At 71.0% G+C, this 23,888-nt stretch overlaps 6 pseudogenes; all 6 read left to right on the top strand.

The window, feature by feature from the left end:
* The first annotated feature begins 5,663 nt into the window (after nucleotides 1-5,663).
* LOC148757145 (5S ribosomal RNA) lies at nucleotides 5,664-5,783 on the top strand (annotated as a pseudogene).
* Nucleotides 5,784-7,033: 1,250 nt separating this feature from the next.
* On the top strand, nucleotides 7,034-7,153 carry LOC148757144 (5S ribosomal RNA; annotated as a pseudogene).
* Nucleotides 7,154-11,824: 4,671 nt separating this feature from the next.
* On the top strand, nucleotides 11,825-11,944 carry LOC148757143 (5S ribosomal RNA; annotated as a pseudogene).
* Nucleotides 11,945-13,337: 1,393 nt separating this feature from the next.
* Nucleotides 13,338-13,457, top strand: LOC148757142 (5S ribosomal RNA; annotated as a pseudogene).
* Nucleotides 13,458-17,731: 4,274 nt separating this feature from the next.
* Nucleotides 17,732-17,851, top strand: LOC148757141 (5S ribosomal RNA; annotated as a pseudogene).
* Nucleotides 17,852-19,094: 1,243 nt separating this feature from the next.
* LOC148757140 (5S ribosomal RNA) lies at nucleotides 19,095-19,214 on the top strand (annotated as a pseudogene).
* Nucleotides 19,215-23,888: the final 4,674 nt, after the last annotated feature.

Raw genomic sequence — 23,888 nt, 5'->3', positions numbered from 1 at the left:
CGTCCCCCAGTGCCACGTTATCACCGTCCCCCGGTACCCCGATCCCCACGTACTCCGGTCCCCTGTCCCCCGGTCCCCCGGTCCCCCCCTCCCCCGGTCTCCCTGTCCCCCCGGTCTACCCGTCCCCCGGTCCCCCTGTCCCCCGTCCCCTGGTCTCCCCGTCCCCCGCCTCCCCTAGTCCCCCTGTCCCCCGGTACCCCTGTCTCCCCGTCCCCCGGTCCCTGGTCCCCCGGTCCCCACGTCCCCCGGTCTCCCTGTCCCCCCGGTCTACCCGTCCCCCGGTCCCCCTGTCCCCCGTCCCCTGGTCCCCCCGTCCCCCGATCCCCAGTCGCCGGGTCTCCCCGTCTCCCCGCGTCCCCGGTACCCCCGTCACCCGGTCCCGCCTTCCGCCGGTCCCCCCGTCCCCCGGTCTCCCCGTCCCCCCGTCCCCCCGTCTCCTGGTCTCCCCGTCTCCCCATCCCCACGTCCCCCCGCCCCACCGTCCCCCCGGTCTCCCCGTCTCCCCATCCCCCCGGTCCCCCGGTCTCCCCGTCCCAACGTTCCCCCGTCTTCCCGTCTCCCCGTCCCCCCATCCCTCCGGTCTCACAGTCCCCCCGTTCCCACGTCCCCCTGGTCTCCCTGTCCCCCCGTCCCCTGGTCTCCCCGTCTCCCCGTCTCCCCGTCCCCCCGGTCCCTGGTCTCCCCGTCTCCCCGTCTCCCCGTCCCCCCGGTCCCACTGTCCCCCGGTCCCCACGTCCCCCAGGCCCCCGGTCCCCCCGTCGCCCGTTCTCGCGTCCCTCTGTCCCCCCGGTCTCCAGTCCCCCCAGTCCCCCCGTCTCCTGGTTCCCCGGTCCCCCCGTCCCCCGGTCTCCCCGTGTCTCCGTACCCCCGTCTCCCGGTCTCACCGTCTCCCCGTCCCCGTGTCCCCCCGCCCCCCGCCCCCGCCCGGTCTCCCCGTCTCCCCATACCCCCTGTCCCCCGGTCCCTAGTCCCCCCGTCCCCAATTCATCCCATCCCCCAGTCCCCCCGTCCCCCAGTCCCCCGGTCTCCCCGTCCACCGATCTCCCCGTCCCTCCGTCCCCCCGTCCCCCCAGTCCCCTGGTCCCCCCCTCCACCGGTCTCCCTGTCCCCTGGTCCCCCGGTACCCACGTCCTCCGTTCTCCCCGTCTCCCAGTCTCCCCAACCCTCCTGTCCCCATATACCCCGGTCCCGGTCACCCCGTCTCCCAGACTCCCCGTCCCCCTGTCGCCCGGTCCCGCGGTCCCCGTATCCCCCGGTCCCCCCGTCCCCAGGTCTCCCCTCTCCCCGTCTCCCCATCCCCACGGTCCCCCGGTCCCCGTGTCCCCCCGTCCCCCAGTCCCCTGGTCCCCCCGTCCCACGGTCTCCCCGTCTCCCCGACCCACCGTCCACCCATCCACCGGTCCCCCCGTCCCCCGGTCCCCCCGTCCCTCCAGTCCCCCCGTCCCTCCGTCTCCCGGTCCCCCCGTCGCCCCGGCCCCCGGCCCCCGGTCCCGACGTCTCCCCGTCCCCCCGGCCCCAGGTGCCCCTTCTCCCGGTCCCCCCGTCTCACGGTCCCCCGTTCCCCCATTCCCCCGTTTCCCGGTCCCCCCCTCCCCATGTCCCTCGTCCCCCAGTACCCTAGTACCCCTGTCCCCCCATCCACCTGTCTCCTGGTCCCTCCGTCCCACCGTCCGCCAGTCCCACCGTCCACTCATTCCCCCAATCCCCCAGTCCCCCAGTCCCCCTTGCCCCAAATTCCCCAGTCTCCCTTTCCCCTGGTACCGTGTCCCCCCGTCTCCCGGTCCCCCCGTCCCCTGGTCCCACTGTCTCCCAGTACCCAGTCCCCCTGTCCCCCCGGTCCCCCGGTCCCCTTGTCCCCCCATCCCCCAGTCCCCCCGTCCCCCCGGCCCTCTCGTACTCCCGTCCCCCCATCTTCCGGTCACCCCTTCCCCCCGTCCCACATGCCCCCATCTCCCAGACCCCCGTCCCCCGGTTCTCCCAGTTCCAACGGTCTCCCTGTCCCCCTGCCCCCCTTCCCCCATCTCCTGGTACCCCGTCCCCCGGTACCCCCGCCCCGGGTTCCTACAGTCCCACCGTTCTCCCTGTCCCCCCCCTTACACCCGTCTCCCGGTCCCCTGTCCCCCGGTCCTCCCGTCCCCCGGTCCCCCTGTCCCCCCGTTTTGTCTGTCGGTCCCTGTCCTGCGGGGACTCTAGTCCCTCTGCCCGCACAAGAACGCAGGATTTGGCGAGGCCAAGAAGGAACACCCACAGAGCCACGGATAGGGGGCTCATAGCACCATGTCTCACGGGCGGCTGGCTTGGAGACACGGCAAGCCGGAGCCGCCCGGTCCCCCACCTGCCGGCCGATTCTCTGCCAACCAACAGACCCACCAAGCCGGCCCACTGCAGTCCGCGCCCCTCTGCAATTTGCAGTCCACCATCCGCGCTTCCTAGCTTGGCCACCGCATCTCTGCCGTTGTCCAATGGCCAACTGGCAACAGCTGAAGGCCAAGCGGTAACAGCTGATGTCAGTGCAGCCCCACGCAGTACCCCCGTCCCCCGGTACCCCGTCTCCCCGTCACCCCTGTCTCCGTTCCCCTGGTTCCCCGTCTTCCTGTCCCACGTCTCCCGGGTCCCCCGTCCCCACGTTCCACCATCCCCCCTATTCCGGTCCCCCCCGTCCCCTGTTCCCCCCGTCCCCTGATCCCCCTGTTCCCCCGTACCCCCATCCACCCTCTCCCAGTCCACCCGTCCCCCGGTGCCCCCGTCCCCCCAGTGCCCCATCCCCCGTCCCCCACTCCCCCGTCCCCCCAGTCCCCCCACGCCCCTGGTCCACCCGTCCCCCATTCCCTCGTCTCCCGGTCCCCCCCTCCCCGGGTCCCCCGACCCCCGTTCCCCCGTCTCCCGGTCCTCCGTCTCGCGGTCCACCTGTCCCCCGGTCCCCCAGTCCCAACGTCTCCCCGTCCCCCCGTCCCTCCTTCGCCTGGTCCCCCCGTCCCCCCATACCCCCGGTCTCCCGTTCCCCGGTCCCCCGTCTCCTGGTCCCCCGGTCCCCCGGTTCCCCCGGCGCCCAGGCGCCCTTCTACCGGTCCCCCCGTTCCCCGGTCGCCCCGTCTCCCGGTCCCCAGTCTCCCGGTCCCCTGTCTCCCGGTCGCCCGGTCTTCCGGTCCCCCGGTCCTCCGTCCAGTGTTACCCCCTTCCCCCGGTCCCTCGGTCCCCCCATCTCCCTGTCCCTCTGTCTCCCGGTCCGGCGGCACACCCATCCCCCCGTCTCCCGGTCCCCCGTCTCCCGGTCGCCCGGTCCCCAGGTCCCCCGTCTCCCGGTCCCCTCATCCCCTGGACCCCCAACCCCCGGTCCCTGGTCCCCCGGTCCCCCAGTCCCCCGGTTCCCCCATCGCCCTGGCCCCCGTCTACCGATCCCCCAGTTCTCCGTTCGCCCCGTCTTCCGGTCCTCCCGTCCCACAGTCTCCCGTCTCCCGGTGTCCCATCTCCCGGTCACCCCGTCCCCGGTCTCCCGTCTCGCGGTCCCCCGTCTCCTAGTCGCCCCGTTCCCCGGTACCCGATCTCCCGGTCCCCTCATCCCCCAGTCCCCCAACCCCCGGTCCCCCGGTCCCCCCGTCCCCCGGTCCCCGGTCCCCCGGTCCCCCATCTCCCGGTCCACTGGTACCCCCGTCCCCCCAGTCCATTCATGCCCCTGGTCACCCCGTCGCCCGGTCCCCTATCCCCCGGTCCCCCCAACCTCCGGTCCCCCGGTCCGCGGGTCCCCTGGTCCCCCCATCCGCCGTTCCCCCGGTCCCCCCTGTCTCCATTGCCCCGGTCCCCCCGTCCCCCGGTCCCCCCGTCCCCCGGTCCCACCGACCCTCCAGTCCCCCTGTCCCTCTGTCTCCCGGTCCCCCCGTCACCCCGTCCCCCCGGCCCCAGGTCCCCCATCTCCCGGTCCCCCCGTCTCACGGTCCCCCGTTCCCCCGTTTCCCGGTCCCCCCCTCCCCATGTCCCTCGTCCCCCAGTACCCTGGTACTCCTGTCCCTCCATCCACCGGTCTCCTGGTCCCTCCGTCCCACCGTCCGCCAGTCCCACCGTCCTCTCATTCCCCCAATCCCCCAGTCCCCCAGTCTCCCTGTCCCCCAATTCCCCGGTCTCCCTTTCCCCTGGTACCGTGTCCCCCCATCTCCCGGTCCCCCCGTCCCCTGGTCCCACTGTCTCCCAGTACCCAGTCCCCCTGTCCCCCCGGTCCCCCGGTCCCATTGTCCCCCCATCCCCCAGTCCCCCCGTCCCCCGGCCCTCTCGTACTCCCGTCCCCCCATCTTCCGGTCACCCCTTCCCCCCGTCCCACATGCCCCCGTCTCCCAGACCCCCCGTCCCCCGGTTCTCCCAGTTCCAACGGTCTCCCTGTCCCCCTGCCCCCCTTCCCCCATCTCCTGGTACCCCGTCCCCCGGTACCCCCGCCCCGGGTTCCTACAGTCCCACCGTTCTCCCTGTCCCCCCCCTTACACCCGTCTCCCGGTCCCCTGTCCCCCGGTCCTCCCGTCCCCCGGTCCCCCTGTCCCCCCGTTCTGTCTGTCGGTCCCAGTCCTGCGGGGACTCTAGTCCCTCTGCCCGCACAAGAACCCAGGATTTGGCGAGGCCAAGAAGGAACACCAACAGAGCCACGGATAGGGGGCTCATAGCACCATGTCTCACGGGCAGCTGGCTTGGAGACACGGCAAGCCGGAGCCGCCCGATCCCCAACCTGCCGGCCGATTCTCTGCCAACCAACAGACCCACCAAGCCGGCCCACTGCAGTCCGCGCCCCTCTGCAATTTGCAGTCCACCATCCGCGCTTCCTAGCTTGGCCACCGCAGCTCTGCCAGTGGCCAATGGCCAACTGGCAACAGCTGATGGCCAAGCGGTAACAGCTGATGTCCGTGCAGCCCCCACGCAGCACCCCTCCACGCGAGGCCCAGAGCCTGGAAAGTGCTCTCTGCAAGTCTGTCCCCACAGTCCCCGTCTGTCTCTCTCCGCCTACCTCTTGCTCCGTCTCTGGCCTTCTCTCATCCTCTCTCTCAACACCCTGGGTCAGGAGAGGTGATGTGTAGCCAGTGAAGTGACCAGTGATCGGGCGGGACGCCGGTCGCTGATGAGGGGCGAGGGCCCAGACAGAAGGCTGTGTGACGAAGGGTGGCGGCAGTCTGGAGGTGCTGCCCCCTGGTCGCGGGTGGCTCTCCCTGGCTTTGGGCCAGTGGGTGGGGCCGGCCAGGGCCAGGGTCTGGGTTGCACGTCCCTAGGGTGGAGGGGACTGAGAGGACCCTGCGACCCCCTCGGTGGCCCTGAGTGGTGGGGACAGCACAGCAGCAAGGGGGGTGTGCGGTTGTGGGGCTGGGGGGGGGATGAGAGGGGTTGGGGTAGGGGGGCGTGGTAAAAGCCATTCCGGGCGTGGGGAGTCCCAGGATGCCAGGGCGCCCAGACATATGTCACAGTCAGGGAAGTGACAGAGGCCTGTGGAGCCACTGGGGGGCGCGAAGGGGCCTCGCTGCGGGCCAGGAGTAGCCCGTCGCCCACACCAGCGGCGACCGGAGGAGGCGGGGAGCGGGCGGGAGGCCCTCGCGCAGACATGCTCGCCACCCGATCGGCCCAGCAGCATGGCGCGTGCGTTCAGGAGGCAAGTCGGGAGCAGGCTCTTGGAGTGCCGGGAGCCGGGTCCCAGTGCCTAAGGCCATACCACCCTGAACGCAGCAGATCTCGTCTGATCTCGGAAGCGAAGCAGGGTCTGTCCTGGTTAGTACTTGGATGGGAGACCGCCTGGGAATACCTGTTGGCTTTTGCTAGCGTCTCCTTTTGCATCGCCGCTCCGGCGTGGCTCCCTCCGAACCCCTGCCGCCCCTTGCCCCTCTGCAGCCTCCCAGCCAGCCGCAGGTGCCCCTGACCAGCAGAGAGTCAGCCGCCCGGCACTACAAGCTGGCAGCCCCGGCCGCACACCAGGCCCGTGGGCCAGGGTCCCCCCACACGCCCTCCCCTCAGTCCTCTTCGGTCCCGCAGGCCGTCATCGCGAATCCTTCGCCGACGCGCGGTCGCCGCCACCGCCGCCTGCGCCAAAGCCACCGCCACCACCGGGCTCCCCACACCCCCCCCCCCCCCCCCCCCCGCCAGCGCTGCCCTCGCCGCCGCCCCTGTCCCCGCCCCCGCCGCCGCCACCGCCAAACTCTCTCAAACTCCCTCCTGTGCTCTCCCCACCTTGCCGCCAGCACCGCGCTCCCCATCTCCGCCGCCAGCACCGCCCTCACGCCCTCCCCCGCCCCCGCTGCCGCCATTGCCGCACTCCCTCAATTCCCTCCTCTGCTCTCCCCGCCTCCAGCACCGCCATCTTCCCCGCCCCCGCCCCAGCCCCCGCCGCCACCAATGCCATACTCGCTCAGTCTCCCGCCTCTGCTCTCCCGGCCTCCGCCGCCAGCACCGCCCTCACGCCCTCCCCAGCCCCCGCCGCCACCGCCGCCGCCATCGGCCCCCGTGTCCCAGCGCCCACCGTCAAAGCCCCCATTGTCGCCGCCGCCATTGCCGCCCTGGCGCCATCCACGCGGTTGCCATCGCCTACCTCGCCACCCTCCCCTGCCTCCGCCGCCGCCGCCGCCGCCGCCGCCGCAGCCGCCCCCGCCGCCGCCGCCGCGGGGTCCTCCCACAACTCCCAGGCCCAGGGTTGCCTGCTGGTGCAGACCTCCACCAGCCTTGGGGCTGCGGTTGGGGGTAAACCTGGTGGCGGTAGGGGGGCGGGTTGTATGCCGGTCTGGGTGCGGGGAGTCCCAGGATGCCAGAGTTCCACGACTTCTGGCACCATCAGGGAAGTGGCAGTGTCCCATGGAGCCCCGGGTGGCGCGAAGGGGCCTCGCTGTCGGCCAGGAGTAGCCCGCCGCCCACGCCAGGGGCATTAGGAAGAGGCGGGGAGCCGGACTGGGGGGGGACGCGGTGCTGGCAGAGCCGGCCCGCGGGTCGATGCTCGCCACCGGAGCGGCTCATCTGCATGGCGGGCGCTCACGAGACAGGCCGGGAGCAGGCTCTTGGGGCGAGGGAGCCGGGTCCCAGCGTCTACGGCCATACCACCCTGAACGCGCCCGATCTCCTCTGATCTCGGGAGCTAAGCAGGGAGGGGCCTGGTTAGTACTTGCATGGGAGACCGCCTGGGAATACCTGTAGGCTTTTGCTCGCCTCTCCTTTTGCGCCGCCGCCGCCCCGGCGTGCCTCCCTCCGAATCCCTGCCGCCCCTTGCCCCTCTGCAACCCCTGCAGCCGCCCAGCCAGCCGAAGGTCCCCCTGGCCAGAGGAGGGACAGCCGCCCAGCACTACAAGCTCGCATCCCCGGCCGCACACCAGGCCTGTCGGCCAGGGCTCCCCCCCTCTCCCTCTTCTTAGTGCTCTTCGCCGAGGCAGGCCGTCAGCCTGCAGCAGTCAGCCGCGTCTAGGTCGCCGCCGCCGCCACCGCCATCGCAGGGCTCCCTCTCGCTCCCCGACCCTGCCGCCGCCGCAACCCCCAACGCCCAAGCCCAGGGCTGCCTGCCGGCGCAGGCTTCCACCAGGCTCTCTCCATCCCAGGACGTGCCGGTCCTTTGCACCTCGGCCCGAGCCCAGGGGACGCCCATCCCTGCGCCTGCCCCTGGGCCCCGAGACACAGGATCGGCGTGTCCTCGGGCAAACGGGACGCCCACCCACCCCGCCCCACCGGAGTCTTCTGTCTCCGCGGGCAGGCACCTCTCCCCACACCCCCGCGCGTCCCCTCCCATCTCCCACAAGAGCCAGGAGCCCTCCCTTCCCGCCGGCCACGGTGTCACCGACACAAAGGGCACAAAGAGCCGGGACAAACCAGGGGACGGCGGGAGCAGCAACCCAACACACCACGCGCCATCGACTCCAGGGGAGACCGCCACAAGGGAAGAGCAGGCACGCAGGCACACAATCCTCACATCCAGGGTGCCTGGGGGCTGCCACTCTCCTCCCGCGGGCGGGTCCCTGGGCGGGGCTCAGAGCCCACTGGCCCTCCGGAGACCCTGGCGGCCCGCCCCGGGGGCTTCAATGGTGACTGCCAACGCCAGGGCAATGCCTCCTTGGCGGAGCCCAGCCCCGGGCACGACCACACTCCGGTGGAGAAGCCACCACTTCAACACAGCCTCAGTGCCTCTGTCCCAGTCCGTGTGCCCGAATGTGCGTCCCTCCCACCCTCCCCCACCCCATGTCTGTCTGGCTCTGTGACGTGCCTGTTGGGTTCTGGCTCTGGCTCAGGAGCTCTCTCCCCGCCTGCCTGCCCCCTCTTTCTCTGTCTCTGTCCATGTCTCTCTGTATGTCTAGACACATACATGTACATATACGTGTATATTTCCATCTCGCTCCCTCTTACTCCTCCTCCCGTTCTGTCTGTCTGTCCCTGTCCTGCGGGGACTCTAGTCCCTCTGCCCGCACAAGAACGCAGGATTTGGCGAGGCCAAGAAGGAACACCCACAGAGCCACGGATAGGGGGCTCATAGCACCATGTCTCACGGGCGGCTGGCTTGGAGACACGGCAAGCCGGAGCCGCCCGATCCCCCACCTGCTGGCCGATTCTCTGCCAACCAACAGACCCACCAAGCCGGCCCACTGCAGTCCGCGCCCCTCTGCAATTTGCAGTCCACCATCCGCGCTTCCTAGCTTGGCCACCGCAGCTCTGCCGGTGTCCAATGGCCAACTGGCAACAGCTGAAGGCCAAGCGGTAACAGCTGATGTCAGTGCAGCCCCACGCAGTACCCCCGTCCCCCGGTACCCCCGTCTCCCCGTCACCCCTGTCTCCGTTCCCCCGGTTCCCCGTCTTCCTGTCCCCCGTCTCCCGGGTCCCCCGTCCCCACGTTCCACCATCCCCCCTATTCCGGTCCCCCCCGTCCCCTGTTCCCCCCGTCCCCTGATCCCCCTGTTCCCCCGTACCCCCATCCACCCTCTCCCAGTCCACCCGTCCCCCGGTGCCCCCGTCCCCCAGTGCCCCATCCCCCGTCCCCCGCTCCCCCGTCCCCCCAGTCCCCCCACGCCCCTGGTCCACCCGTCCCCCATTCCCTCGTCTCCCGGTCCCCCCCTCCCCGGGTCCCCCGACCCCCGTTCCCCCGTCTCCCGGTCCTCCGTCTTGCGGTCCACCTGTCCCCCGGTCCCCCAGTCCCAACGTCTCCCCGTCCCCCCGTCCCTCCTTCGCCTGGTCCCCCCGTCCCCCCATACCCCCGGTCTCCCGTTCCCCGGTCCCCCGTCTCCTGGTCCCCCGGTCCCCCGGTTCCCCCGGCGCCCAGGCGCCCTTCTACCGGTCCCCCCGTTCCCCGGTCGCCCCGTCTCCCGGTCCCCAGTCTCCCGGTCCCCTGTCTCCCGGTCGCCCGGTCTTCCGGTCCCCCGGTCCTCCGTCCAGTGTTACCCCCTTCCCCCGGTCCCCCGGTCCCCCCATCTCCCTGTCCCTCTGTCTCCCGGTCCGGCGGCACACCCATCCCCCCGTCTCCCGGTCCCCCGTCTCCCGGTCGCCCGGTCCCCAGGTCCCCCGTCTCCCGGTCCCCTCATCCCCTGGACCCCCAACCCCCGGTCCCTGGTCCCCCGGTCCCCCAGTCCCCCGGTTCCCCCATCGCCCTGGCCCCCGTCTACCGATCCCCCAGTTCTCCGTTCGCCCCGTCTTCCGGTCCTCCCGTCCCACAGTCTCCCGTCTCCCGGTGTCCCATCTCCCGGTCACCCCGTCCCCGGTCCCCCGTCTCGCGGTCCCCCGTCTCCTAGTCGCCCCGTTCCCCGGTACCCGATCTCCTGGTCCCCTCATCCCCCAGTCCCCCAACCCCCGGTCCCCCGGTCCCCCCATCTTCCGGTCCACTGGTACCCCCGTCCCCCCAGTCCATTCATGCCCCTGGTCACCCCGTCGCCCGGTCCCCTATCCCCCGGTCCCCCCAACCTCCGGTCCCCCGGTCCGCGGGTCCCCTGGTCCCCCCATCTGCCGTTCCCCCGGTCCCCCCCCGTCTCCGTTGCCCCGGTCCCCCCGTCCCCCGGTCCCCCCTTCCCCCGGTCCCCCCGACCCTCCAGTCCCCCTGTCCCTCTGTCTCCCGGTCCCCCGTCACCCCGTCCCCCCGGCCCCAGGTCCCCCATCTCCCGGTCCCCCCGTCTCACGGTCCCCCGTTCCCCCGTTTCCCGGTCCCCCCCTCCCCATGTCCCTCGTCCCCCACTACCCTCGTACTCCTGTCCCTCCATCCACCGGTCTCCTGGTCCCTCCGTCCCACCGTCCGCCAGTCCCACCGTCCTCTCATTCCCCCAATCCCCCAGTCCCCCAGTCTCCCTGTCCCCCAATTCCCCGGTCTCCCTTTCCCCTGGTACCGTGTCCCCCCATCTCCCGGTCCCCCCGTCCCCTGGACCCACTGTCTCCCAGTACCCAGTCCCCCTGTCCCCCCGGTCCCCCGGTCCCCTTGTCCCCCCATCCCCCAGTCCCCCCGTCCCCCCGGCCCTCTCGTACTCCCGTCCCCCCATCTTCCGGTCACCCCTTCCCCCCGTCCCACATGCCCCCGTCTCCCAGACCCCCCGTCCCCCGGTTCTCCCAGTTCCAACGGTCTCCCTGTCCCCCTGCCCCCCTTCCCCGATCTCCTGGTACCCTGTCCCCCGGTACCCCCGCCCCGGGTTCCTACAGTCCCACCGTTCTCCCTGTCCCCCCCCTTACACCCGTCTCCCGGTCCCCTGTCCCCCGGTCCTCCCGTCCCCCGGTCCCCCTGTCCCCCCGTTCTGTCTGTCGGTCCCTGTCCTGCGGGGACTCTAGTCCCTCTGCCCGCACAAGAACCCAGGATTTGGCGAGGCCAAGAAGGAATACCAACAGAGCCACGGATAGGGGGCTCATAGCACCATGTCTCACGGGCGGCTCGCTTGGAGACACGGCAAACCGGAGCCGCCCGATCCCCAACCTGCCGGCCGATTCTCTGCCAACCAACAGACCCACCAAGCCGGCCCACTGCAGTCCGCGCCCCTCTGCAATTTGCAGTCCACCATCCGCGCTTCCTAGCTTGGCCACCGCAGCTCTGCCAGTGGCCAATGGCCAACTGGCAACAGCTGATGTCCAAGCGGTAACAGCTGATGTCCGTGCAGCCCCCACGCAGCACCCCTCCACGCGAGGCCCAGAGCCTGGAAAGTGCTCTCTGCAAGTCTGTCCCCACAGTCCCCGTCTGTCTCTCTCCGCCTACCTCTTGCTCCGTCTCTGGCCTTCTCTCATCCTCTCTCTCAACACCCTGGGTCAGGAGAGGTGATGTGTAGCCAGTGAAGTGACCCGTGATCGGGCGGGACGCCGGTCGCTGATGAGGGGCGAGGGCCCAGACAGAAGGCTGTGTGACGAAGGGTGGCGGCAGTCTGGAGGTGCTGCCCCCTGGTCGCGGGTGGCTCTCCCTGGCTTTGGGCCAGTGGGTGGGGCCGGCCAGGGCCAGGGCCTCGGTTGCACGTCCCTAGGGTGGAGGGGACTGAGAGGACCCTGCGACCCCCTCGGTGGCCCTGAGTGGTGGGGACAGCAGAGCAGCAAGGGGGGTGTGCGGTTGTGGGGCTGGGGGGTGATGAGAGGGGTTGGGGTAGGGGGGCGTGGTAAAAGCCATTCCGGGCGTGGGGAGTCCCAGGATGCCAGGGCGCCCAGACATATGTCACAGTCAGGGAAGTGACAGAGGCCTGTGGAGCCACTGGGGGGCGCGAAGGGGCCTCGCTGCGGGCCAGGAGTAGCCCGTCGCCCACACCAGCGGCGACCGGAGGAGGCGGGGAGCGGGCGGGAGGCACTCGGGCAGACATGCTCGCCACCCGAGCGGCCCAGCAGCATGGCGCGTGCGCTCAGGAGGCAAGTCGGGAGCAGGCTCTTGGAGTGCCGGGAGCCGGGTCCCAGTGCCTAAGGCCATACCACCCTGAACGCAGCAGATCTCGTCTGATCTCGGAAGCGAAGCAGGGTCTGTCCTGGTTAGTACTTGGATGGGAGACCGCCTGGGAATACCTGTTGGCTTTTGCTAGCGTCTCCTTTTGCATCGCCGCTCCGGCGTGGCTCCCTCCAAACCCCTGCCGCCCCTTGCCCCTCTGCAGCCTCCCAGCCAGCCGCAGGTCCCCCTGACCAGCAGAGGGTCAGCCGCCCGGCACTACAAGCTGGCAGCCCCGGCCGCACACCAGGCCCGTGGGCCAGGGCTCCCCCCACACGCCCTCCTCTCAGTCCTCTTCGGTCCCGCAGGCCGTCATCGCGAATCCTTCGCCGACGCGCGGTCGCCGCCACCGCCGCCTGCGCCAAAGCCACCGCCACCACCGGGCTCCCCACCCCCCCCACCCCCCCACCCCCCGCCAGCGCTGCCCTCGCCCCCGCCCCTGTCCCCGCCCCCGCCGCCGCCACCGCCAAACTCCCTCAAACTCCCTCCTGTGCTCTCCCCACCTCGGCCGCCAGCACCGCGCTCCCCATCTCCGCCACCAGTGCTGCCCTCTCCCCCACCCCCGCCCCCGCATCCGCCATATCCGTACTCCCTCAATTCCCTCCTCCGCTCTCACCGCCTCCAGCACCGCCATCTCCCCCGCCCCCGCCCCAGACCCCCGCAGCCACCATCGCCATACTCCCTCAGTCTCCCGCCTCTGCTCTCCTGGCCTCCGCCGCCAGCACCGCCCTCTCCCCCTCCCCCGCCCCCGCTGCCGCCATTGCCGCACTCCCTCAATTCCCTCCTCTGCTCTCCCCGCCTCCAGCACCGCCATCTTCCCCGCCCCCGCCCCAGCCCCCGCCGCCACCAATGCCATACTCGCTCAGTCTCCCGCCTCTGCTCTCCCGGCCTCCGCCACCAGCACCGCCCTCACGCCCTCCCCAGCCCCCGCCGCCACCGCCGCCGCCATCGGCCCCCGTGTCCCAGCGCCCACCGTCAAAGCCCCCATTGTCGCCGCCGCCATCGCCGCCCTGGCGCCATCCACGCGGTTGCCATCGCCTACCTCGCCACCCTCCCCTGCCTCCGCCGCCGCCGCGGGGTCCTCCCACAACTCCCAGGCCCAGGGTTGCCTGCTGGTGCAGGCCTCCACCAGCCTTGGGGCTGCGGTTGGGGGTAAACCTGGTGGCGGTAGGGGGGCGGGTTGTATGCCGGTCTGGGTGCGGGGAGTCCCAGGATGCCAGAGTTCCACGACTTCTGGCACCATCAGGGAAGTGGCAGTGTCCCATGGAGCCCCGGGTGGCGCGAAGGGGCCTCGCTGTCGGCCAGGAGTAGCCCGCCGCCCACGCCAGGGGCATTAGGAAGAGGCGGGGAGCCGGACTGGGGGGGGACGCGGTGCTGGCAGAGCCGGCCCGCGGGTCGATGCTCGCCACCGGAGCGGCTCATCTGCATGGCGGGCGCTCACGAGACAGGCCGGGAGCAGGCTCTTGGGGCGCGGGAGCCGGGTCCCAGCGTCTACGGCCATACCACCCTGAACGCGCCCGATCTCCTCTGATCTCGGGAGCTAAGCAGGGAGGGGCCTGGTTAGTACTTGCATGGGAGACCGCCTGGGAATACCTGTAGGCTTTTGCTCGCCTCTCCTTTTGCGCCGCCGCCCCGGCGTGCCTCCCTCCGAATCCCTGCCGCCCCTTGCCCCTCTGCAACCCCTGCAGCCGCCCAGCCAGCCGAAGGTCCCCCTGGCCAGAGGAGGGACAGCCGCCCAGCACTACAAGCTCGCATCCCCGGCCGCACACCAGGCCTGTCGGCCAGGGCCCCCCCCCTCTCCCTCTTCTTAGTGCTCTTCGCCGAGGCAGGCCGTCAGCCTGCAGCAGTCAGCCGCGTCTAGGTCGCCGCCGCCGCCACCGCCATCGCAGGGCTCCCTCTCGCTCCCCGACCCTGCCGCCGCCGCAACCCCCAACGCCCAAGCCCAGGGCTGCCTGCCGGTGCAGGCTTCCACCAGGCTCTCTCCATCCCAGGACGTGCCGGTCCTTTGCACCTCGGCCCGAGCCCAGGGGACGCCCATCCCTGCGCCTGCCCCTGGGCCCCGAGACACAGGATCGGCGTGTCCTCGGGCAAACGGGACGCCCACCCGCCCCGCCCCACCGGAGTCTTCTGTCTCCGCGGGCAGGCACCTCTCCCCACACCCCCGCGCGTCCCCTCCCATCTCCCACAAGAGCCAGGAGCCCTCCCTTCCCGCCGGCCACGGTGTCACCGACACAAAGGGCACAAAGAGCCGGGACAAACCAGGGGACGGCGGGAGCAGCAACCCAACACACCACGCGCCATCGACTCCAGGGGAGACCGCCACAAGGGAAGAGCAGGCACGCAGGCACACAATCCTCACATCCAGGGTGCCTGGGGGCTGCCACTCTCCTCCCGCGGGCGGGTCCCTGGGCGGGGCTCAGAGCCCACTGGCCCTCCGGAGACCCTGGCGGCCCGCCCCGGGGGCTTCAATGGTGACTGCCAACGCCAGGGCAATGCCTCCTTGGCGGAGCCCAGCCCCGGGCACGACCACACTCCGGTGGAGAAGCCACCACTTCAACACAGCCTCAGTGCCTCTGTCCCAGTCCGTGTGCCCGAATGTGCGTCCCTCCCACCCTCCCCCACCCCATGTCTGTCTGGCTCTGTGACGTGCCTGTTGGGTTCTGGCTCTGGCTCAGGAGCTCTCTCCCCGCCTGCCTGCCCCCTCTTTCTCTGTCTCTGTCCATGTCTCTCTGTATGTCTAGACACATACATGTACATATACGTGTATATTTCCATCTCGCTCCCTCTTACTCCTCCTCCCGTTCTGTCTGTCTGTCCCTGTCCTGCGGGGACTCTAGTCCCTCTGCCCGCACAAGAACGCAGGATTTGGCGAGGCCAAGAAGGAACACCCACAGAGCCACGGATAGGGGGCTCATAGCACCATGTCTCACGGGCGGCTGGCTTGGAGACACGGCAAGCCGGAGCCGCCCGATCCCCCACCTGCTGGCCGATTCTCTGCCAACCAACAGACCCACCAAGCCGGCCCACTGCAGTCCGCGCCCCTCTGCAATTTGCAGTCCACCATCCGCGCTTCCTAGCTTGGCCACCGCAGCTCTGCCGGTGTCCAATGGCCAACTGGCAACAGCTGAAGGCCAAGCGGTAACAGCTGATGTCAGTGCAGCCCCACGCAGTACCCCCGTCCCCCGGTACCCCCGTCTCCCCGTCACCCCTGTCTCCGTTCCCCCGGTTCCCCGTCTTCCTGTCCCCCGTCTCCCGGGTCCCCCGTCCCCACGTTCCACCATCCCCCCTATTCCGGTCCCCCCCGTCCCCTGTTCCCCCCGTCCCCTGATCCCCCTGTTCCCCCGTACCCCCATCCACCCTCTCCCAGTCCACCCGTCCCCCGGTGCCCCCGTCCCCCCAGTGCCCCATCCCCCGTCCCCCGCTCCCCCGTCCCCCCAGTCCCCCCACGCCCCTGGTCCACCCGTCCCCCATTCCCTCGTCTCCCGGTCCCCCCCTCCCCGGGTCCCCCGACCCCCGTTCCCCCGTCTCCCGGTCCTCCGTCTCGCGGTCCACCTGTCCCCCGGTCCCCCAGTCCCAACGTCTCCCCGTCCCCCCGTCCCTCCTTCGCCTGGTCCCCCCGTCCCCCCATACCCCCGGTCTCCCGTTCCCCGGTCCCCCGTCTCCTGGTCCCCCGGTCCCCCGGTTCCCCCGGCGCCCAGGCGCCCTTCTACTGGTCCCCCCGTTCCCCGGTCGCCCCGTCTCCCGGTCCCCAGTCTCCCGGTCCCCTGTCTCCCGGTCGCCCGGTCTTCCGGTCCCCCGGTCCTCCGTCCAGTGTTACCCCCTTCCCCCGGTCCCCCGTTCCCCCCATCTCCCGGTCCACTGGTACCCCCGTCCCCCCAGTCCATTCATGCCCCTGGTCACCCCGTCGCCCGGTCCCCTATCCCCCGGTCCCCCCAACCTCCGGTCCCCCGGTCCGCGGGTCCCCTGGTCCCCCCATCCGCCGTTCCCCCGGTCCCCCCTGTCTCCGTTGCCCCGGTCCCCCCGTCCCCCGGTCCCCCCGTCCCCCGGTCCCCCCGACCCTCCAGTCCCCCTGTCCCTCTGTCTCCCGGTCCCCCCGTCACCCCGTCCCCCCGGCCCCAGGTCCCCCATCTCCCGGTCCCCCCGTCTCACGGTCCCCCGTTCCCCCGTTTCCCGGTCCCCCCCTCCCCATGTCCCTCGTCCCCCAGTACCCTGGTACTCCTGTCCCTCCATCCACCGGTCTCCTGGTCCCTCCGTCCCACCGTCCGCCAGTCCCACCGTCCTCTCATTCCCCCAATCCCCCAGTCCCCCAGTCTCCCTGTCCCCCAATTCCCCGGTCTCCCTTTCCCCTGGTACCGTGTCCCCCCATCTCCCGGTCCCCCCGTCCCCTGGTCCCACTGTCTCCCAGTACCCAGTCCCCCTGTCCCCCCGGTCCCCCGGTCCCCTTGTCCCCCCATCCCCCAGTCCCCCCGTCCCCCCGGCCCTCTCGTACTCCCGTCCCCCCATCTTCCGGTCACCCCTTCCCCCCGTCCCACATGCCCCCGTCTCCCAGACCCCCCGTCCCCCGGTTCTCCCAGTTCCAACGGTCTCCCTGTCCCCCTGCCCCCCTTCCCCCATCTCCTGGTACCCCGTCCCCCGGTACCCCCGCCCCGGGTTCCTACAGTCCCACCGTTCTCCCTGTCCCCCCCCTTACACCCGTCTCCCGGTCCCCTGTCCCCCGGTCCTCCCGTCCCCCGGTCCCCCTGTCCCCCCGTTCTGTCTGTCGGTCCCTGTCCTGCGGGGACTCTAGTCCCTCTGCCCGCACAAGAACCCAGGATTTGGCGAGGCCAAGAAGGAACACCAACAGAGCCACGGATAGGGGGCTCATAGCACCATGTCTCACAGGCAGCTGGCTTGGAGACACGGCAAGCCGGAGCCGCCCGATCCCCAACCTGCCGGCCGATTCTCTGCCAACCAACAGATCCACCAAGCCGGCCCACTGCAGTCCGCGCCCCTCTGCAATTTGCAGTCCACCATCCGCGCTTCCTAGCTTGGCCACCGCAGCTCTGCCAGTGGCCAATGGCCAACTGGCAACAGCTGATGGCCAAGCGGTAACAGCTGATGTCCGTGCAGCCCCCACGCAGCACCCCTCCACGCGAGGCCCAGAGCCTGGAAAGTGCTCTCTGCAAGTCTGTCCCCACAGTCCCCGTCTGTCTCTCTCCGCCTACCTCTTGCTCCGTCTCTGGCCTTCTCTCATCCTCTCTCTCAACACCCTGGGTCAGGAGAGGTGATGTGTAGCCAGTGAAGTGACCAGTGATCGGGCGGGACGCCGGTCGCTGATGAGGGGCGAGGGCCCAGACAGAAGGCTGTGTGACGAAGGGTGGCGGCAGTCTGGAGGTGCTGCCCCCTGGTCGCGGGTGGCTCTCCCTGGCTTTGGGCCAGTGGGTGGGGCCGGCCAGGGCCAGGGTCTGGGTTGCACGTCCCTAGGGTGGAGGGGACTGAGAGGACCCTGCGACCCCCTCGGTGGCCCTGAGTGGTGGGGACAGCACAGCAGCAAGGGGGGTGTGCGGTTGTGGGGCTGGGGGGGGGATGAGAGGGGTTGGGGTAGGGGGGCGTGGTAAAAGCCATTCCGGGCGTGGGGAGTCCCAGGATGCCAGGGCGCCCAGACATATGTCACAGTCAGGGAAGTGACAGAGGCCTGTGGAGCCACTGGGGGGCGCGAAGGGGCCTCGCTGCGGGCCAGGAGTAGCCCGTCGCCCACACCAGCGGCGACCGGAGGAGGCGGGGAGCGGGCGGGAGGCACTCGGGCAGACATGCTCGCCACCCGATCGGCCCAGCAGCATGGCGCGTGCGTTCAGGAGGCAAGTCGGGAGCAGGCTCTTGGAGTGCCGGGAGCCGGGTCCCAGTGCCTAAGGCCATACCACCCTGAACGCAGCAGATCTCGTCTGATCTCGGAAGCGAAGCAGGGTCTGTCCTGGTTAGTACTTGGATGGGAGACCGCCTGGGAATACCTGTTGGCTTTTGCTAGCGTCTCCTTTTGCATCGCCGCTCCGGCGTGGCTCCCTCCGAACCCCTGCCGCCCCTTGCCCCTCTGCAGCCTCCCAGCCAGCCGCAGGTGCCCCTGACCAGCAGAGGGTCAGCCGCCCGGCACTACAAGCTGGCAGCCCCGGCCGCACACCAGGCCCGTGGGCCAGGGTCCCCCCACACGCCCTCCTCTCAGTCCTCTTCGGTCCCGCAGGCCGTCATCGCGAATCCTTCGCCGACGCGCGGTCGCCGCCACCGCCGCCTGCGCCAAAGCCACCGCCACCACCGGGCTCCCCACACCCCCCCCCCCCCCCCCCCCCCGCCAGCGCTGCCCTCGCCCCCGCCCCTGTCCCCGCCCCCGCCGCCGCCACCGCCAAACTCTCTCAAACTCCCTCCTGTGCTCTCCCCACCTCGGCCGCCAGCACCGCGCTCCCCATCTCCGCCGCCAGCACCGCCCTCACGCCCTCCCCCGCCCCCGCTGCCGCCATTGCCGCACTCCCTCAATTCCCTCCTCTGCTCTCCCCGCCTCCAGCACCGCCATCTTCCCCGCCCCCGCCCCAGCCCCCGCCGCCACCAATGCCATACTCGCTCAGTCTCCCGCCTCTGCTCTCCCGGCCTCCGCCGCCAGCACCGCCCTCACGCCCTCCCCAGCCCCCGCCGCCACCGCCGCCGCCATCGGCCCCCGTGTCCCAGCGCCCACCGTCAAAGCCCCCATTTTCGCCGCCGCCATTGCCGCCCTGGCGCCATCCACGCGGTTGCCATCGCCTACCTCGCCACCCTCCCCTGCCTCCGCCGCCGCCGCCGCCGCCGCAGCCGCCCCCGCCGCCGCCGCGGGGTCCTCCCACAACTCCCAGGCCCAGGGTTGCCTGCTGGTGCAGGCCTCCACCAGCCTTGGGGCTGCGGTTGGGGGTAAACCTGGTGGCGGTAGGGGGGCGGGTTGTATGCCGGTCTGGGTGCGGGGAGTCCCAGGATGCCAGAGTTCCACGACTTCTGGCACCATCAGGGAAGTGGCAGTGTCCCATGGAGCCCCGGGTGGCGCGAAGGGGCCTCGCTGTCGGCCAGGAGTAGCCCGCCGCCCACGCCAGGGGCATTAGGAAGAGGCGGGGAGCCGGACTGGGGGGGGACGCGGTGCTGGCAGAGCCGGCCCGCGGGTCGATGCTCGCCACCGGAGCGGCTCATCTGCATGGCGGGCGCTCACGAGACAGGCCGGGAGCAGGCTCTTGGGGCGAGGGAGCCGGGTCCCAGCGTCTACGGCCATACCACCCTGAACGCGCCCGATCTCCTCTGATCTCGGGAGCTAAGCAGGGAGGGGCCTGGTTAGTACTTGCATGGGAGACCGCCTGGGAATACCTGTAGGCTTTTGCTCGCCTCTCCTTTTGCGCCGCCGCCGCCCCGGCGTGCCTCCCTCCGAATCCCTGCCGCCCCTTGCCCCTCTGCAACCCCTGCAGCCGCCCAGCCAGCCGAAGGTCCCCCTGGCCAGAGGAGGGACAGCCGCCCAGCACTACAAGCTCGCATCCCCGGCCGCACACCAGGCCTGTCGGCCAGGGCTCCCCCCCTCTCCCTCTTCTTAGTGCTCTTCGCCGAGGCAGGCCGTCAGCCTGCAGCAGTCAGCCGCGTCTAGGTCGCCGCCGCCGCCACCGCCATCGCAGGGCTCCCTCTCGCTCCCCGACCCTGCCGCCGCCGCAACCCCCAACGCCCAAGCCCAGGGCTGCCTGCCGGCGCAGGCTTCCACCAGGCTCTCTCCATCCCAGGACGTGCCGGTCCTTTGCACCTCGGCCCGAGCCCAGGGGACGCCCATCCCTGCGCCTGCCCCTGGGCCCCGAGACACAGGATCGGCGTGTCCTCGGGCAAACGGGACGCCCACCCACCCCGCCCCACCGGAGTCTTCTGTCTCCGCGGGCAGGCACCTCTCCCCACACCCCCGCGCGTCCCCTCCCGTCTCCCACAAGAGCCAGGAGCCCTCCCTTCCCGCCGGCCACGGTGTCCCCGACACAAAGGGCACAAAGAGCCGGGACAAACCAGGGGACGGCGGGAGCAGCAACCCAACACACCACGCGCCATCGACTCCAGGGGAGACCGCCACAAGGGAAGAGCAGGCACGCAGGCACACAATCCTCACATCCAGGGGGCCTGGGGGCTGCCACTCTCCTCCCGCGGGCGGGTCCCTGGGCGGGGCTCAGAGCCCACTGGCTCTCCGGAGACCCTGGCGGCCCGCCCCGGGGGCTTCAATGGTGACTGCCAACGCCAGGGCAATGCCTCCTTGGCGGAGCCCAGCCCCGGGCACGACCACACTCCGGTGGAGAAGCCACCACTTCAACACAGCCTCAGTGCGTCTGTCCCAGTCCGTGTGCCCGAATGTGCGTCCCTCCCACCCTCCCCCACCCCATGTCTGTCTGGCTCTGTGACGTGCCTGTTGGGTTCTGGCTCTGGCTCAGGAGCTCTCTCCCCGCCTGCCTGCCCCCTCTTTCTCTGTCTCTGTCCATGTCTCTCTGTATGTCTAGACACATACATGTACATATACGTGTATATTTCCATCTCGCTCCCTCTTACTCCTCCTCCCGTTCTGTCTGTCTGTCCCTGTCCTGCGGGGACTCTAGTCCCTCTGCCCGCACAAGAACGCAGGATTTGGCGAGGCCAAGAAGGAACACCCACAGAGCCACGGATAGGGGGCTCATAGCACCATGTCTCACGGGCGGCTGGCTTGGAGACACGGCAAGCCGGAGCCGCCCGATCCCCCACCTGCTGGCCGATTCTCTGCCAACCAACAGACCCACCAAGCCGGCCCACTGCAGTCCGCGCCCCTCTGCAATTTGCAGTCCACCATCCGCGCTTCCTAGCTTGGCCACCGCAGCTCTGCCAGTGGCCAATGGCCAACTGGCAACAGCTGAAGGCCAAGCGGTAACAGCTGATGTCAGTGCAGCCCCACGCAGTACCCCCGTCCCCCGGTACCCCCGTCTCCCCGTCACCCCTGTCTCCGTTCCCCCGGTTCCCCGTCTTCCTGTCCCCCGTCTCCCGGGTCCCCCGTCCCCACGTTCCACCATCCCCCCTATTCCGGTCCCCCCCGTCCCCTGTTCCCCCCGTCCCCTGATCCCCCTGTTCCCCCGTACCCCCATCCACCCTCTCCCAGTCCACCCGTCCCCCGGTGCCCCCGTCCCCCCAGTGCCCCATCCCCCGTCCCCCGCTCCCCCGTCCCCCCAGTCCCCCCACGCCCCTGGTCCACCCGTCCCCCATTCCCTCGTCTCCCGGTCCCCCCCTCCCCGGGTCCCCCGACCCCCGTTCCCCCGTCTCCCGGTCCTCCGTCTTGCGGTCCACCTGTCCCCCGGTCCCCCAGTCCCAACGTCTCCCCGTCCCCCCGTCCCTCCTTCGCCTGGTCCCCCCGTCCCCCCATACCCCCGGTCTCCCGTTCCCCGGTCCCCCGTCTCCTGGTCCCCCGGTCCCCCGGTTCCCCCGGCGCCCAGGCGCCCTTCTACTGGTCCCCCCGTTCCCCGGTCGCCCCGTCTCCCGGTCCCCAGTCTCCCGGTCCCCTGTCTCCCGGTCGCCCGGTCTTCCGGTCCCCCGGTCCTCCGTCCAGTGTTACCCCCTTCCCCCGGTCCCCCGGTCCCCCCATCTCCCTGTCCCTCTGTCTCCCGGTCCGGCGGCACACCCATCCCCCCGTCTCCCGGTCCCCCGTCTCCCGGTCGCCCGGTCCCCAGGTCCCCCGTCTCCCGGTCCCCTCATCCCCTGGACCCCCAACCCCCGGTCCCTGGTCCCCCGGTCCCCCAGTCCCCCGGTTCCCCCATCGCCCTGGCCCCCGTCTACCGATCCCCCAGTTCTCCGTTCGCCCCGTCTTCCGGTCCTCCCGTCCCACAGTCTCCCGTCTCCCGGTGTCCCATCTCCCGGTCACCCCGTGCCCGGTCCCCCGTCTCGCGGTCCCCCGTCTCCTAGTCGCCCCGTTCCCCGGTACCCGATCTCCCGGTCCCCTCATCCCCCAGTCCCCCAACCCCCGGTCCCCCGGTCCCCCCATCTTCCGGTCCACTGGTACCCCCGTCCCCCCAGTCCATTCATGCCCCTGGTCACCCCGTCGCCCGGTCCCCTATCCCCCGGTCCCCCCAACCTCCGGTCCCCCGGTCCGCGGGTCCCCTGGTCCCCCCATCCGCCGTTCCCCCGGTCCCCCCCCGTCTCCGTTGCCCCGGTCCCCCCGTCCCCCGGTCCCCCATTCCCCCGGTCCCCCCGACCCTCCAGTCCCCCTGTCCCTCTGTCTCCCGGTCCCCCGTCACCCCGTCCCCCCGGCCCCAGGTCCCCCATCTCCCGGTCCCCCCGTCTCACGGTCCCCCGTTCCCCCGTTTCCCGGTCCCCCCCTCCCCATGTCCCTCGTCCCCCACTACCCTCGTACTCCTGTCCCTCCATCCACCGGTCTCCTGGTCCCTCCGTCCCACCGTCCGCCAGTCCCACCGTCCTCTCATTCCCCCAATCCCCCAGTCCCCCAGTCTCCCTGTCCCCCAATTCCCCGGTCTCCCTTTCCCCTGGTACCGTGTCCCCCCATCTCCCGGTCCCCCCGTCCCCTGGTCCCACTGTCTCCCAGTACCCAGTCCCCCTGTCCCCCCGGTCCCCCGGTCCCCTTGTCCCCCCATCCCCCAGTCCCCCCGTCCCCCCGGCCCTCTCGTACTCCCGTCCCCCCATCTTCCGGTCACCCCTTCCCCCCGTCCCACATGCCCCCGTCTCCCAGACCCCCCGTCCCCCGGTTCTCCCAGTTCCAACGGTCTCCCTGTCCCCCTGCCCCCCTTCCCCCATCTCCTGGTACCCCGTCCCCCGGTACCCCCGCCCCGGGTTCCTACAGTCCCACCGTTCTCCCTGTCCCCCCCCTTACACCCGTCTCCCGGTCCCCTGTCCCCCGGTCCTCCCGTCCCCCGGTCCCCCTGTCCCCCCGTTCTGTCTGTCGGTCCCTGTCCTGCGGGGACTCTAGTCCCTCTGCCCGCACAAGAACCCAGGATTTGGCGAGGCCAAGAAGGAACACCAACAGAGCCACGGATAGGGGGCTCATAGCACCATGTCTCACGGGCAGCTGGCTTGGAGACACGGCAAGCCGGAGCCGCCCGATCCCCAACCTGCCGGCCGATTCTCTGCCAACCAACAGACCCACCAAGCCGGCCCACTGCAGTCCGCGCCCCTCTGCAATTTGCAGTCCACCATCCGCGCTTCCTAGCTTGGCCACCGCAGCTCTGCCAGTGGCCAATGGCCAACTGGCAACAGCTGATGGCCAAGCGGTAACAGCTGATGTCCGTGCAGCCCCCACGCAGCACCCCTCCACGCGAGGCCCAGAGCCTGGAAAGTGCTCTCTGCAAGTCTGTCCCCACAGTCCCCGTCTGTCTCTCTCCGCCTACCTCTTGCTCCGTCTCTGGCCTTCTCTCATCCTCTCTCTCAACACCCTGGGTCAGGAGAGGTGATGTGTAGCCAGTGAAGTGACCAGTGATCGGGCGGGACGCCGGTCGCTGATGAGGGGCGAGGGCCCAGACAGAAGGCTGTGTGACGAAGGGTGGCGGCAGTCTGGAGGTGCTGCCCCCTGGTCGCGGGTGGCTCTCCCTGGCTTTGGGCCAGTGGGTGGGGCCGGCCAGGGCCAGGGTCTGGGTTGCACGTCCCTAGGGTGGAGGGGACTGAGAGGACCCTGCGACCCCCTCGGTGGCCCTGAGTGGTGGGGACAGCACAGCAGCAAGGGGGGTGTGCGGTTGTGGGGCTGGGGGGGGGGATGAGAGGGGTTGGGGTAGGGGGGCGTGGTAAAAGCCATTCCGGGCGTGGGGAGTCCCAGGATGCCAGGGCGCCCAGACATATGTCACAGTCAGGGAAGTGACAGAGGCCTGTGGAGCCACTGGGGGGCGCGAAGGGGCCTCGCTGCGGGCCAATAGTAGCCCGTCGCCCACACCAGCGGCGACCGGAGGAGGCGGGGAGCGGGCGGGAGGCACTCGGGCAGACATGCTCGCCACCCGAGCGGCCCAGCAGCATGGCGCGTGCGCTCAGGAGGCAAGTCGGGAGCAGGCTCTTGGAGTGCCGGGAGCCGGGTCCCAGT

The sequence above is a fragment of the Rhinolophus sinicus genome, chromosome 9 (genome assembly GCF_057876585.1).
Source record: "Rhinolophus sinicus isolate RSI-liver-muscle chromosome 9, RSI-T2T, whole genome shotgun sequence".
Taxonomy (NCBI): domain Eukaryota; kingdom Metazoa; phylum Chordata; class Mammalia; order Chiroptera; family Rhinolophidae; genus Rhinolophus; species Rhinolophus sinicus.
Note: the sequence above shows the minus strand (reverse complement) of the source record. Positions and strands in the feature narration are given on the sequence as shown.